Genomic DNA, 13,645 nt, shown 5'->3' on the forward strand with positions numbered 1-13,645 from the left:
GTAGGAAGGGGTTAAACATGAAGCAGCAATTAATTTTGATTATAAAATTAATTATTAGGAGAAAGTTCCTGAATTAGGTGGCAACTGATCTGGCCCTTGAAGGATTAACAATAAGAATGATGCAACTTACTCCTGCTGCTACTATCAGCTGACATTCACTGAGTGCTTAGTTCGTATGTGCTTGGCACCAGGCTCTAAGTCCTTTATGTGTATGGACACATGTGGTCGTCACAACTCTATGAAGCAGGTGCTGTACTTTTTTCTGCCTTTTTTTTTTTTTTTTTTTTTTTTTTTTGAGACAGGGTCTTGGTCTGTCCCCAGGCTGGAGTGTGGTGGTACCATCATAGCTCACAGTAACCTCAAACTTCTGGGCTCAAGTGATCCTCTCGCCTCAGCCTCCCAAATAGCTGAGACTACGGGGGTGCACCACCACACCCAGCTAATTTTTCTATGTTTAGTAGAGATGGGGTCTCACGCTGGTCTCAAACTCCTGAGCTCAAGCAATCTTCCCACCTCAGCCTCCCGGGGTGCTGGGATTACAGGTGTGAGCCACTGTGCCCGGCCAAACGTTGGCTGTACTTTATAGAAAGGGAGTTAAGTCCTAGAGGATCAGATAGTGTGCCCATCAGCGTACTGGCATGCACGGATCAGAGTGGAGCTCCCCCCACGCCCTGGTCCTGGCTGTCCTCTTGTTTGCCTCAGGGGAAATGAGACGTAGTGGGCAGAAGGAAGATGGGGAGCAAATGCACAGAAATAAAGAATGTACAATGTGTTCCAGGCATAGTCTCAACACAGTTCAATATGCGAGCATTGAGCATTTTTGTGGGAATTGAGGCTGGAGAAGTAGGAAGAGGCTGGATCAGGGAGGGTCAGGAAGGGCATTGTCACGCTTTAGAGTTTGTTCTTGGGGAGGGAGGAGCTGCACTGCTTCACCGGAGAACAAGAGAGTGGCACGTTCCTACCTCGATATTGTTAAATAGCCCATCCCTCCCCCTAGAGATGTCTTCCCCCTTCCTATTCCTCAGACAGCCCCCCTTCTCCTCCTTAAATTTCATTTCTTACGTCCCAGGCACTGAGTCAGGCAGCCACTTTCTCACTCACTCAACAAAATCTTACATTTCATTTCTTATGTCCCAGGCACTAAATCAGGCTCCATCCTCACCCACAGGGAGCTCAGAGTCCAGTCTCCTGCCTTCTTTGTCTATTGCATTTTAGTAAGGGCAGCTGCCTTTGTTTTATAGCACTCTACCTATCAGTCTAATTTTATTCAACAACCAAAAAGTAAATCAAACCTCCACCACAGCACCACCTTGAAGGAAACATTCTGCAGCTGCTTACAGAAGCACCCACGCCAAACCATCCCATCTCAGAGTGGCTTTTGGAGCCAGCCCCCTGGGATCACACCCTGATTCTGGGACTTAGCCGCAGGCTCTTGGGCTGGTCACTCCATCTCTATGAGACTCACCTTCCTCCTTCGTGACATGGGGAAATCGAGCCCTGTCTCATAAGCCAGTTTTGGGGACTCAGTGAGTCATCCAGGTACAGCCCTAGAGCAACGGCTGGGACAAAGCAAGCAGGACCCGAAAGTGTTCCTTCTACGGTTCTGTCTTTACCTTCAGAAAAGCCTGGGAGCGGGAGGCAACAGTGGGGACACCTGGTGCCTCCACTTTGTCTTGTCCAGCCATGCTGCAGCCCAGCGGGACTGGGCATCCAGACCTGCAGTTTGTGATGGTCTTTAGCGCGTCAGTTCGACAACACCGATTTTATTGGCCTTCTCCATGCCAAGCACGTGCCGGGGATGGCAGGTGTAAGAACAGGCGAGACCAAGCTCTGAGTTCAAGAACTGCAGATCCAGCCAGAAAGTGGACGTTCGGGCAGATAGATGGTAAGGGTGTGGGAGGATCTGCAGAGAAGGAGAATGCTGGGAGGGGGCTGTGGGTCACACTGCAGGGCAGGGCAGAAAGAGCTTCTGCCCTAGGGTCATCTCTGCCTGGGAGCAGGATGCTGTCCTGCGCTGGCAGTGAAACGACCTTGCTCTCCCCAGCCTAACAGCAAGCCTTGATTTTGGCTTTTAGATGTGGCAGGGGGAAAGCACGAGAAATGCAAGAAGAAAGAGAGTGGGAAGGGGAGACACTCTAACACTTGCCAGCAATGCTTCCTGGCTCTTTCCCCAATCTTCCTGTTAATCTCTGGTCATCAAAGGAAACAAAGTGTCCCCCCTCACTGGGAAGGGGGGAGAACGCGACAGCAGAGAGGAAGTGTAATGACAGCAGCACCTGTGCTGCCGACGTGCCGTCCTCACCACCACGACTGGGGAAACTGCAGAAGTTCTCAAAGCCTGCAAGCCAAGCCACAGCCCGAAGGTCATCTCAGGGGGCGGCGCCTCCCCCCAGCCCCCCACTCCCCAGCTGCTTCACCGCAGCTGCTTCCGTGAGAAGCTTCACAGCCCCAGCTCGCAGCAGCCACAGTGCCTGGTGCTCCTGCGCAGGGGAAAAGCCCAGTGACTCAACTGGCCTTGAAGTTTTACCTGAGAATGTCATCACTTTTTTGCTCGTGTAGGTTCTTGACGGCAGCTCATGACAGCCACAAAGAAAGCCAGCCCAGCCCAGGAGGGCGATGAATAAAGAACAGCGCTTTCCTGTGGTTCCCACCCAAACAGGCACATAGTCACACGCTTGGCAGACGCATCTTTGCAAAAACGAGATGACATGCGTGTGTATCCGCCAGAAGCCAGAGATGGAGACGTGCGTTTATAAATCCCTGTCTCTCTTGTTGCTTAATCCGGTGGATTTTTCGGGAAGCGAGTGAAGCCGGCTCCAGGGCCTCTCCCACGCACAGCCCAAGGGCCCACACCGGGCTCACGTGCATCTTCCGAAAGTCTCCGAGAGTTGCATAAGCTTCATATCCCTCAGAACTCTGTACTTAACACTTGAAAACACACACGTGTGGGCTTAAATCTGTAACACTTGAAGCCTGCCCGAGAGAGCACAAGGTCCACGAACACTTCATCTGAAAGGTCACTGCAGTTCACCCTTGAGTCTATGTGTTCTTTCTCATTCAGGTAGATTTTTACCAGCAACCCCCCCCCCCAAATGTTATTTTAGAATCAGAGTAAAACACTGACATAGAAATCCATGATTTTTCATGGCTTTAAAACTTGACCTCTTCGTATGGAAGGGCAAAGAAATGAGAATAATATTATATCAGTATAAGTACTACACTCATAATTGTTATAGGTTTTGTTGTACCAACAGCTGCTATTTAGTTAGTACTTACTCTGAGCCAGTTTAATAAGGACTTTAAATAAATTATCTCAGTCCTCATCACAACATTATTAAGTGCACCCATTCTACAGATGAGGAGAGTGAGAAGTGAACCTTGGAATGATTAAGTAATTTACCTAAAGTCACATTGTAATCTGGGTCTGTTTGACTCCAAAACCTATGCTTTGTTTAGGCAAAGAAGTTAAGAAGTTAGAATATCCCACTATCTTGGCTGAAAAATTTTTTCTAAACCAATTCTAATTTCTTAATAGATCCTTATTATCTAATGTGCATTTCCCTCTCATAGTCTCTCTCTTGCCAAGAAATTTGTTTGGAGGTTAAGGAAGCTTAATTAGAATAAATTTAAATTAGACCCTAGTTAAATTTTTTATTTTAAAATTGTATTTATGTTCCACCTCTAAACTAGAGACTATGGGTGATCAAAATAATGAAATGGATTCAGAGAGAGCAGAATAGTAATAACATGTATGTATAAGAATTTACAAACCAAAGAAGAAATCAAATAACACTCTACCACGTTAAAAAAAAATCACACCGTATAGCTTATACATAGTTAAAAAATCAAACAAAACAGAAAATCACTAACTCTCAAATTACTTCTACCATACCATGAAGTCATTATTACCTTACATTTCAAATGTATGCTATTCAATAAAATCATAAGTCGTCCTTCATCTAATTTATTGCTGGTTTTGTTTCCCACTTTTCAATGCCATCAGTGTGAGAAAAGTTACAATAAGTATTTTATCTCTATCCCCCCAACCGCCCCCTAAACAACCTGCTCCAATGGCTGGCCTCGGATGCCCACCCTACCTTTGCCTCTGCTTCCACAGGAGAGACCAGGGGAGGCCGCTCTGGTGACAAAGCAGTCTGGGCTTCCTGTCAGAACCACTGACGTGCTGCTCTTTCCTTCCTGTTGGGCGCAGCCTGAAGCCACCCTACGTGGCCAGCCCCAAGCGCTTCTGTGGCTGCTCCCACACCACCAGGGAGCAAAGCCACCCAAAACCACACCAAGGAGCTCTTGTATGCCAAAATTTTACATTTTTAGCTGGAGGAAAGACCATGCTGACGGGAGGGAAATGTTTCCCCCAAGGAAACCCCCCATAGAGACTAGAGGCTTAAAATATTCAAATGTTCCCACGTTTGTGAGGGGTTTCACGTTGACTTCAAGTGGAAATGACTAACTACATCTCATACAACAGCTGCTACCTCAAGAACCAATTTATAACAAGACTGGCACAGACATTTTGGGGGTAAGTTTCTTTGACGCAGAGCATGTATATGGAATATTATACAATTTATAAGTGCTGCTTGATAAATTCCCAAAGTGAACACATCGTATAGAGAAACGGAACAGGAACAGCATCCCAGAACCCCCCTCCTCCCCTCCACCTCTTCGGGTAACTACCTTCCTCCTCGTGTATTTTTATTCTGTTAGAGGGGGTCTCGCTATGTTGCCCAGGCTGGTCTCAAACTCCTGGCCTCAAGCCATCTTCCCACCTCCACCTCCCAAAGAAGCTGGGATCACAGGCACGAGCCACCACACCCAGCTCCTGGGGTAACTATTATCACCACCTCTAACACCATCAATTGGCTTTCTGTTTTCTTGCTTTGTATAAATAGAATCACATGATTTTTTAAAATTATTTTATCATATTATGGGGGTACAAATATTATTAGGGTTACATATATTGCCCCTGCCATTCCTCCACCCGCCCCCCCCTTACCAAAACATCAAGCGTGTCCTACCCTCAGGTGGTGCGCATCGCACTTTTTTGTAAGTGTAAATTCTTCCCCTCCTCCCCCCTCCCATTTGCCCACCACCCGATAAAAGTTTGTTTGCTTGTTTGTTTGTTTTCCTTTTTTGATCTTTGGGTTACATTGTATATCTTAGCCTTTCCCTTGGAAGGGCTAGATGTATTCCCTCTCCCCCTTCCACTATGCTCACCACAACCCTTAGATGTGTATCTCCCCTCCCCCAAACCCTAGTGGGCACTATCCCCATTTGAGCACCATGGTTTTAATCAATCAGTACCAATTTGATGGCCAGTAGATGTGGAGCCCGTTTTCTTGATCTTGTGTCACCTCATTTTGGATAACGGGTTTAAGCTTAATGCAGGATAGCATAAATGGTGCTAGCTCACTGTCATTTCCTAGAATTGAACAGTATTCCATTGTGAGCATACACCAAATTTTAGTTATCCACTCATGAATAGAATCGTATGATTTTTAACAGTCATGTCTGGCTTCTGTTTAGCATTAGGCTTGTGGGATTCACCCATACTGTGGCGCGGTTATCATTTGCATTCTCATTGCTGTACATCGTTGCATGAACATACAGTTATTTACCTGCTGAGCTGTTGAGGGGCATTGGCGTTACAGATAACCTCTGGCTATTATGAATAGTGTTGCTAAAAACATTCTTGTATAGTCCTTTGGGTGAATATTTGTACATGTTTCTGCTGAATGTGTGTATAGGAGTGGAATTGCTGGGCCATGGGTTAGGAGTATGTTCAACTTTAGCAGATGCTGCCGGTTTTCCAAAGCAGGTGCACTAATTTACTACGTTCCTACCAGCAACAAGTTTCTGTCGCTCCACTCCTTCACTTTACATTGATATTATTAGTAACTGCCTTTTTTATTTTATCCTTCCAGGTAGGTATATAGTGGTATCACATTATGGTTCTAACATGTATGTCTCTGATGTTTAGTGTGGCGGGACAATTTGAGCGTTGTTTTATACGCTTATTGGATATCTACTTTTATGTAGGGCTGTTCGAGTCTTTTGCCTGTTTCTCTATTGGGTTATCTTTATGCCTTCCTCCTATTGATTGGTAGAAGTTCTTTATATATTCAGGATATGAGTTCTTTGTTGGATAAATTACAGCTATCTCCTCCCATTCTGTAGGCTTTTTTTTATCCCCTTCATGGGCCCTTTTGAGGGTCTCAGATGCACTCCTGAGGGTAAACAGTGTGAACTCTAAATAAGAAAATGGGACACTGGGGGAGTCAGGTGCATTGTGTGCTGCATCGTGAAGTCTTTCAATTCTGAAATCTCGCTCTTCTGTGGCCTGAAGATGATGACGTGAGGTGGGAAACTGTACCAGGTGAGGGACAGGGTCGTTAGAAGGTGGAGGTGGGCTGCAGAGGGTGAGAAGGACGGTAGGGAAGAGTGAATTTAGAGGGTAAGCTTTAGGGTAAAACGGATCTCAGTGACTTTAAGCAAAACACTCAGCCTCCTGGAGCCTGTTGAGGATTAGAATATTCGGAAGAAAATGCTTTTGGAACGACAGTAACCTGGAATCATTATTTCCAAAGTAGGGCTATTGGTTTGCTTGTGCCGCTGTGGCGAATACTACAGAACGGGTGGCTCAAACAACAGGAATTTATTTGTTCACAATCCTAACGGCTGGAAGTCCAAGATCAAGACATCAGCAGGGTTGATTTCTTCTGGAGTCCTGTCTCCTCGACTTACAGATGGCCACATTTGTGCCTGTCTTCATATGGTGGTCTCTCTGTGCCCCTCTTCGTCCTAATCTCCTCTTCCTATAAGGACACAAATCATATTGGTTTAGGGCCCATTTTACTTTAATTACTCCTTAAAAGGCCCTATCTCTAAATACAGTCACATTGTGAGATGTGAATGTGCAAATTTTGGGGGGACACAACTTGGCCCATAAAAGTAGGATATACGAAGAAAATATTAGAATTTCTATTTATTTTTTTAAAAGCCAAAACTGAAACTTCATTACTTTTTAAAAACAGATTCATAGTTGATATCATTTAAAAATAAACATATCCTTTGATATATGCACAAAAAGTTGTTCCTTCCAAAGGGGCATGGTTGGAGGGGTTTGGAGATCACTGATAGAAAACCTCAGGGAAAGTGGACAGCAGGCTGAGGAGTTGCCTAAGACAGGCTGAAACTGGGCACTGAAAGTGAGCAGGCATAAATGAGACCAAATCCAAAGGCCATTAACAACAGTGAAAGATGCAGGGTCAGACCGAGAAGGAAGAACATCAGAATGAAAGAGAGAAACCTTCCAAAGCTGCGTATGTACTAGGAGGTATTGCTCTTCATCCGTAAGCGTCCCTGCCCTGTAAATGCAGGCGTGGCTGTGTTTGGACAATGAAATGTGTACAAAGGTGGCACTTGCCACTCAGGAGCAGCAGCATCCTAGACGGTATCTGGGCCACCATTCCCTCCCCCTTTCCTCTCTCTTGATGACTCCAGAAACAAGCTTGGTCTCTGTCCTCCTGGTCTCGGTGTGGGGAAGACATGCAGCAGAGCCACAGCAGACCCTGGATGGTCCCGTCGTGTGAGTGGAAAAGAAGTCTGCATTGTTGTCGGCTACTAAGAGTCTAGGGTCGTTTGTTTTTGCAGCTAACCTAGCCTATTCTGACTGATGCAGTGTGTTTTTTTCATATACACAGAAGTGATGACCAAACTATTTAACAACTACTATAGCATGAACATCGACCACTTGGGTCAAATACCAGCTAAGGCCCTGCTATGCAACAGTTGTTCTTTAGTTGTTGGGTCTTGGGGATGGAGTCCCAGAAAAGAGGTTGCAGTAGCCAGCACTGGGAGGAAGAGGGACCCAAGGGGCCAGAGCAACTGCCATTTCCAGGGGGCACAGAGGTATTTCAGCACAACTGTGCCCATGCTTCCCAGCTGAAAAGCAGATTTAAATATAGGCAGTTCTTAGCTGATCTCTTTAGCATCTAATTTCTCAGCATAGGACTCTCACTTTAGATCTGTGTCAGCCAGAGTTTCTTTTACATTACAACACCGAATCCCTCAGCCTTGGGCATTTTGAATTGCCATCGTCATCATCATTGCCATTGTCTTCTTTTTCTTCTATCATTATTATTATTATTATTGGCTTAGCATGAATCCATGGTATATATCAGGAACACACTGCTAGGCACAGGGGAGGGAAGGAAAAGCTGCATATCAGAAGGACTGGCTTTGGATTGTGAAGGCCTGCAGATCACAGCAGGGCACTGCAAGATGTTACTGATAGTACTTGTTGATGTAACAGTTTTGTTGGTCACTGTGACAATTAGGCCCACACTTGCTAAGTTAAGGCACTGGCAACCACAGTCTCTATTTCTACAGAGTTTGCATGTAAGAGATTTGACTCAGAGGAAGAAAAGTGATTGCATGAAACACCTGCCAATCTATGACTAACCTCCAAATTGAAAAATAAACCAAAGATTCACTCCACTGACTTACTGCACAGACTGAACATTATTCTAAAATATGGCTGAATACTAGAGATTTATGGGAAGTTACGAGCCGATGTGTTTAGGCTCCAGTGCTTCTGATGGACATCCTTTATGGCAGATGGGAGGTGCTGGAAATGGCAGCTAGTAAACTGCCAAATGTCATACCAATTCTAAATTCCTTAGCCCTACAGACTGCACATCAATTGGGCAGAACATGACACCACATCACTGCATTTTCCCAAGCACTGCAACATCACATGAGCCTAGGGAATTCAAGCTCTCCTATTTACAGAAATCAGTCTTTAAAAATATTCCATAAAGACCATGTTTTAGTCAACTTTGTAGCCCCAACCCCAGCTCAAAGCCTGACACAAAAGGAGTGCTCAATACATGCACCAGGTCTGTCCGGGAACTATCCAGCCTTTGTTAATATGAGAACGGTTTGCACGACATTGCTATAACCTGGCAGCCACAGAGAGTGGACTGGGTGGGCATGAGTGAACAGTGACGACTTCACTGTACTGGTCAGCGGGGTGCTAGGCACTGTTGGGTGAGCACGCGCACTGTGTGGCCGTCACATTCAAAGTGAGTGAGTACAGCAACAACTCTGCATCACATTTTGTGTTAAGCTTGAACATTCCTATGCAGAAACCATTCAGATGATTAAGGAGGCTTTCGGGGACATGCACTGAGTGCAGCACAAACACAAGTGTGGCACAAACGCTTCAAAGATGGTCGAGAATCTGTTGAAAGTGATGCATGTTCTGGAAGGCCTGCAAAAAGCAGAACACCTGAGAATGCTGAACGTGTACAGGTTAGGTTAAGAGATGCTGGGAGAACTGTGTGAGGCCCTAAGGTGCCTACTTTGAAGGGGACTGAGGTGTCACTGTCCTAATGTGCAATGTTTCTTGTATCTTGTATCTTCTTCAATAAATGCCTTTATTTTTTATATTACATGGCTGGATACGTTCTGGACAAATCTCACATGTTGGTGCATAGCAAAAGAAATACCCAACAGAGTAAACAGAAAATGTGCGGAATGGGGGAAAATATTTTCTAACTATACATCCAACAGGGCACTGATACCGAGAACTTACAAGGAACTCAAATAACTCAACAAAAAACCCCCACATAATCCCATTAGAAAGTAGACTCCCTAAATCTATTGAAATAAAAAAAATAAATTTAAAAAAGTGGGCTGCACCTATAATTCTAGCTACTCAGGAGGCTGAGGCAAGAAGCTTGCTTGAGCCCAGGAGATGGAGGTTGCAGTGAGCTAGTACAATGCCACTGCACTCCGGCCCAAGCAACAGAGCAAAACTCTGTCTCAAAAGAAAAAGAAAAAGAAAAGAAAAAAATGGGCTAAGGACACAAACAGACATTTTTCAAAAGAAGACAAATGGCCAAGAATCATATCAAAAAATGTTCAATATCACTAATCATCAGAGAAATGCAAACTAAAATCATAGTGAGACATCATCTTACACCAAGAAGAATGGCTATTATTAAAAAAAAAAAACAAAAAATAACAGATATTGGCAAAAATGTGGAGAAAAGGGAACACTGTTGGGAATGTAAATTAGTGGAACCTTTTTGGAAAACAGTATGGAGATTTCTCAAAGAACTAAAAATAGAACTACCAAAAGATCCAGCAATCCCACTACTGGGTATCTACCCAAAGGAAAAGAAATCAATATATAAAAAAGATCCCTGCACTGGTATGTTTGCCGCAACACAATTCACAATAGCAAAGCTATGGAATCAACCTAAGTGTTCATTGGTAGAAGACTGGATAAAGAAAATGTAGCAAATATACACAATGGAATACTATTCAGCCATAAAAAAGAATGAAATCATGTCTTTTGTAGCAACATGGATGAAACTAGAGGTCGTTATCTTAAATGAAACAACTCAGACACAGAAAGTTGCATGTTCTCACTTACATGCAAGAGCTAAATGACATGCACACATGGACACGGGGTGTGTAACGATGGACAGTGGAGGGGTGGGGATGTGATGAGCAGATGATGGCAGGCTGTTTGGTAGGTACAATGTGCATGGCCTCAGGGATGTATGAAGCCATGCACATTGCTGAAGGCCCCGAATTCACCACAATGCAGTACATCAATGTAGCACAATTGCACTTGTGCCACATGAATATGTAGACATAAGAAATAAATGAGGAAAAAAATAAAACAAAATACAGATGGGGGAAAAAAAGACATTGAAGCTCCTAGGAATGACTGAGGAAAAAATAGACACCCACTCTCAGATGCTTGGACCCGTCTCAGAGGTTTCTAGGCTCTAATCTTTTGGAGTGACTGCAAATTGAAGAATTGCAACGTTTGTGATAAGTGGCTTCTCATTTAAAAAATTCATCTTGGGGGAAATGGGCATTTATTGAAACCTTAAAATCTGTACCCCCATAATATGCCAAAATAAAAAAAAATTCATCTCACCTAATGGGTATAGTAAACACTATTTGGGTGACAGGCACACTTATAGCCATGACTCAAGCATTACAAAAGTGATCCATGTAACCAAAAACATCTGTACCTCCTTAATATTTTGAAATAAAAAATTCATTCCAGTGAAAAACAATCTGGTTAGAACTGTAGAAGATTCTTCTGTTTTTGCTTCACATTTATTTTCCTTGAAAAACTGTTATGGAATCTTTTTCTAAAGCTCCGGCATATTCTTGGGGAGACGTCAAAACTGGAATAGAATAAAAGAACGAAATACGGTACATAAAATTTTCCAGTACTTAAAAAAGAATTCATTGTGGCTGATAGGATTTTGTTCTTGTTCAATTTCCTTTTTAAAGGAAATATTACAACTTTACAGAAAAGTACACATTGAATTAGTAACATACAAGTATCCCCACTTAGTTTTTTTAAACATCTTGCCTTATTTACTTTGAATAATTTTTTAAGATGCATCTTTCCAGATACAAGTGAAGTCCACTGCACACCCCTCTGCTATTGCATTCACTACACTACAGAGATTTTACGCTTTTACTACATATATAACAATAATCATAGATAATATTATTTTGCATGATCTCAAAGTTTATACACATGGCAACATGATGAAAAAAATATACTGAATAAGTGAACAAATAGCTCTGAAGATAAACAGATTAACTCATCCATTTATTGGCAGACTCAAAATGCCATATACCACGATCATTTAATAAGTGTTCTTTAATAGTTAAAATTTGAGAGTGGTACCCAATGCGTATAAGCTTAATTCATGTAAAAATTTTTTAAATGCACAGTTTATATGTTTTCTATTGAGTTATGTGCATGCTGATGATTCTTAGTTGCAATACAACTCAAGCTCTATGCATTAATAAAGCACTATCACAGCAGCCATTTAGGAAATTTATTTAAATCGTGTAGTTCTTAAAACATTGTGGGGCAAATTAAAAAGTGTCTCAAGTCCACACTCCTCAGTGGCAGATTTTTACTCAAAACCTGTTTACTCTTGCTTTGCACACTAGGCTAGTCAAACTCCAGGTCCACAACAAAGCAGCAGGAGCAAAGAAGGAGGGAGTCAAAAGGCCCCTGTTTGGCTCAGGATCACGGTGGGGCTGAGGGTCTGAAACCAGGTAGGTGGAAAAGGACACCTAGAATGGGATCACAGGTGAAGCTGGGGGTGGCAGGAAGACAGCAATGTCAGAATCAGAATCACATGCAGACTGAGGACAAAGCTAAAACACTAGAACAGGTGACTTGAAGCCAGATAATAAGGGAACATGAAAGGAATAAAGCTCATTAGCCAACAAGAGGGAGATGAGGTGTGGGAGAGCAACCAGGCTGCCCAGGTCTCCTTGCTCAGGCCAAGTGCCAGGGGAAAAAGGCCTTGGGTCTGTTGTCACTCTGCCCTCTCCCCCCCCCCTCCACCTCTCTGTTTCCCACAAGGAGGCAGGCAATTGCATCTTCCCCCACTCCCCAGTTCTCTTCGTTTGGGTCTGAGTTAGAGCTAACGCCACAGGGAAATCCTTCTTTCAATACATTTTAATTGTACACCTGCTATGCACCTGCAGGCGCGAATGGGATACACTAGCCAATAAAATGGGTTCTGCCTGCACAGAACTTAGCTTCTAGATGGAGAGACACCATAAACAACAACCATAAATACATCCCTCCAAAGTGAGGGAAGTGCTAGGAAGGAAACCACACGGGATGCAGGAATGGAGAATAAGGATGCTGGCTACTTTAGATGCAGTGATCAGAGAAGGCCTCTGTAGAAGAGGTTTTCAGCTAAGACATGTTAAAGTTTCATCATCCAAAGACCACCAGCAGTAAGTCCGTAGTCTAATAACACTGCAAGCATTGACTCATGGCAAGGCAAAATGAGAGCAAGGAGGGAAGCATCTTTGGGTTAGATTTCTCAGGTCACAGTTGGTCAGTTGTAATCCAGGTGACAGATACCAGCGTTGAACTGAAGCCAGGAGCATACAGGGTAGAAACAGCAAGAGTTGCTAATGGAATGAATGTGGGATTCTACCAAGTCCCTGTGACTTTTGTGGTCAGCTCTTCCCTGGGGAATGGGAAGTGGGATCTAGCAGCTGGGTTTTGGAGAGGTAAGAAATGACAGCCTGACTTCAAGTGCATGGTAAAACCAGAAAAAGCAAACCCCAAAGTCAAAACTCTGAGCCTGAGTACATGCAGACAGGTGCATACACCCCAGCCTTTCAAGGAGAACAGTCTAGCAGAGGCAGGTACAATTACTAATTTCCCTAAAGATCCCTAGATACAAGTCAAGGCTGTGTCTAGTTCATTCAAGGCAGCCAGGAAGTGTGCTGCATTTTTACAAAAGTGTCCACCCCCCATTTTTTTTTAAGTGGTGCTGAAAGGAAAAATTCTCATTTTTATGGAAAACTCTCATACTGTTTGTGCATTATCTTCATAAGTCACTTTACAACCTGTGACTGGGTGTCTAATTTCAACGTTCACATGAATCCACACCGCACGAGCTGGGGGCAGGGGCCAGGACAACGCTCTCCCTCCAGGACTGGCTTTTGTGCATATTTTGTTTTAGTCGCTACGGCTTAGAGAGTTGCCTGGCCACCCTCACGGGTTCCCATGGAGACCACCACCTCCCCATGGGCCCGGGGTGACTAT

At 43.9% G+C, this 13,645-nt stretch overlaps 1 protein-coding gene across 3 annotated transcripts in view; it reads right to left on the minus strand.

Annotated features, from left to right (window-relative positions):
- Positions 1-4,156, minus strand: part of SYTL3 (synaptotagmin like 3) — an 84,396-nt gene extending 80,240 nt beyond the window's left edge. For all 3 annotated transcript variants that reach the window (XM_076002825.1, XM_012759632.3, XM_012759630.3), the window contains exon 1: positions 4,098-4,156. The gene's annotated coding sequence lies outside the window, so the exon portion shown is untranslated. The remainder of the gene's footprint in view (positions 1-4,097) is intronic.
- Between the last annotated feature and the right edge of the window lie 9,489 nt (positions 4,157-13,645).

This window comes from Microcebus murinus, chromosome 5, assembly GCF_040939455.1.
Source record: "Microcebus murinus isolate Inina chromosome 5, M.murinus_Inina_mat1.0, whole genome shotgun sequence".
NCBI lineage: Eukaryota > Metazoa > Chordata > Mammalia > Primates > Cheirogaleidae > Microcebus > Microcebus murinus.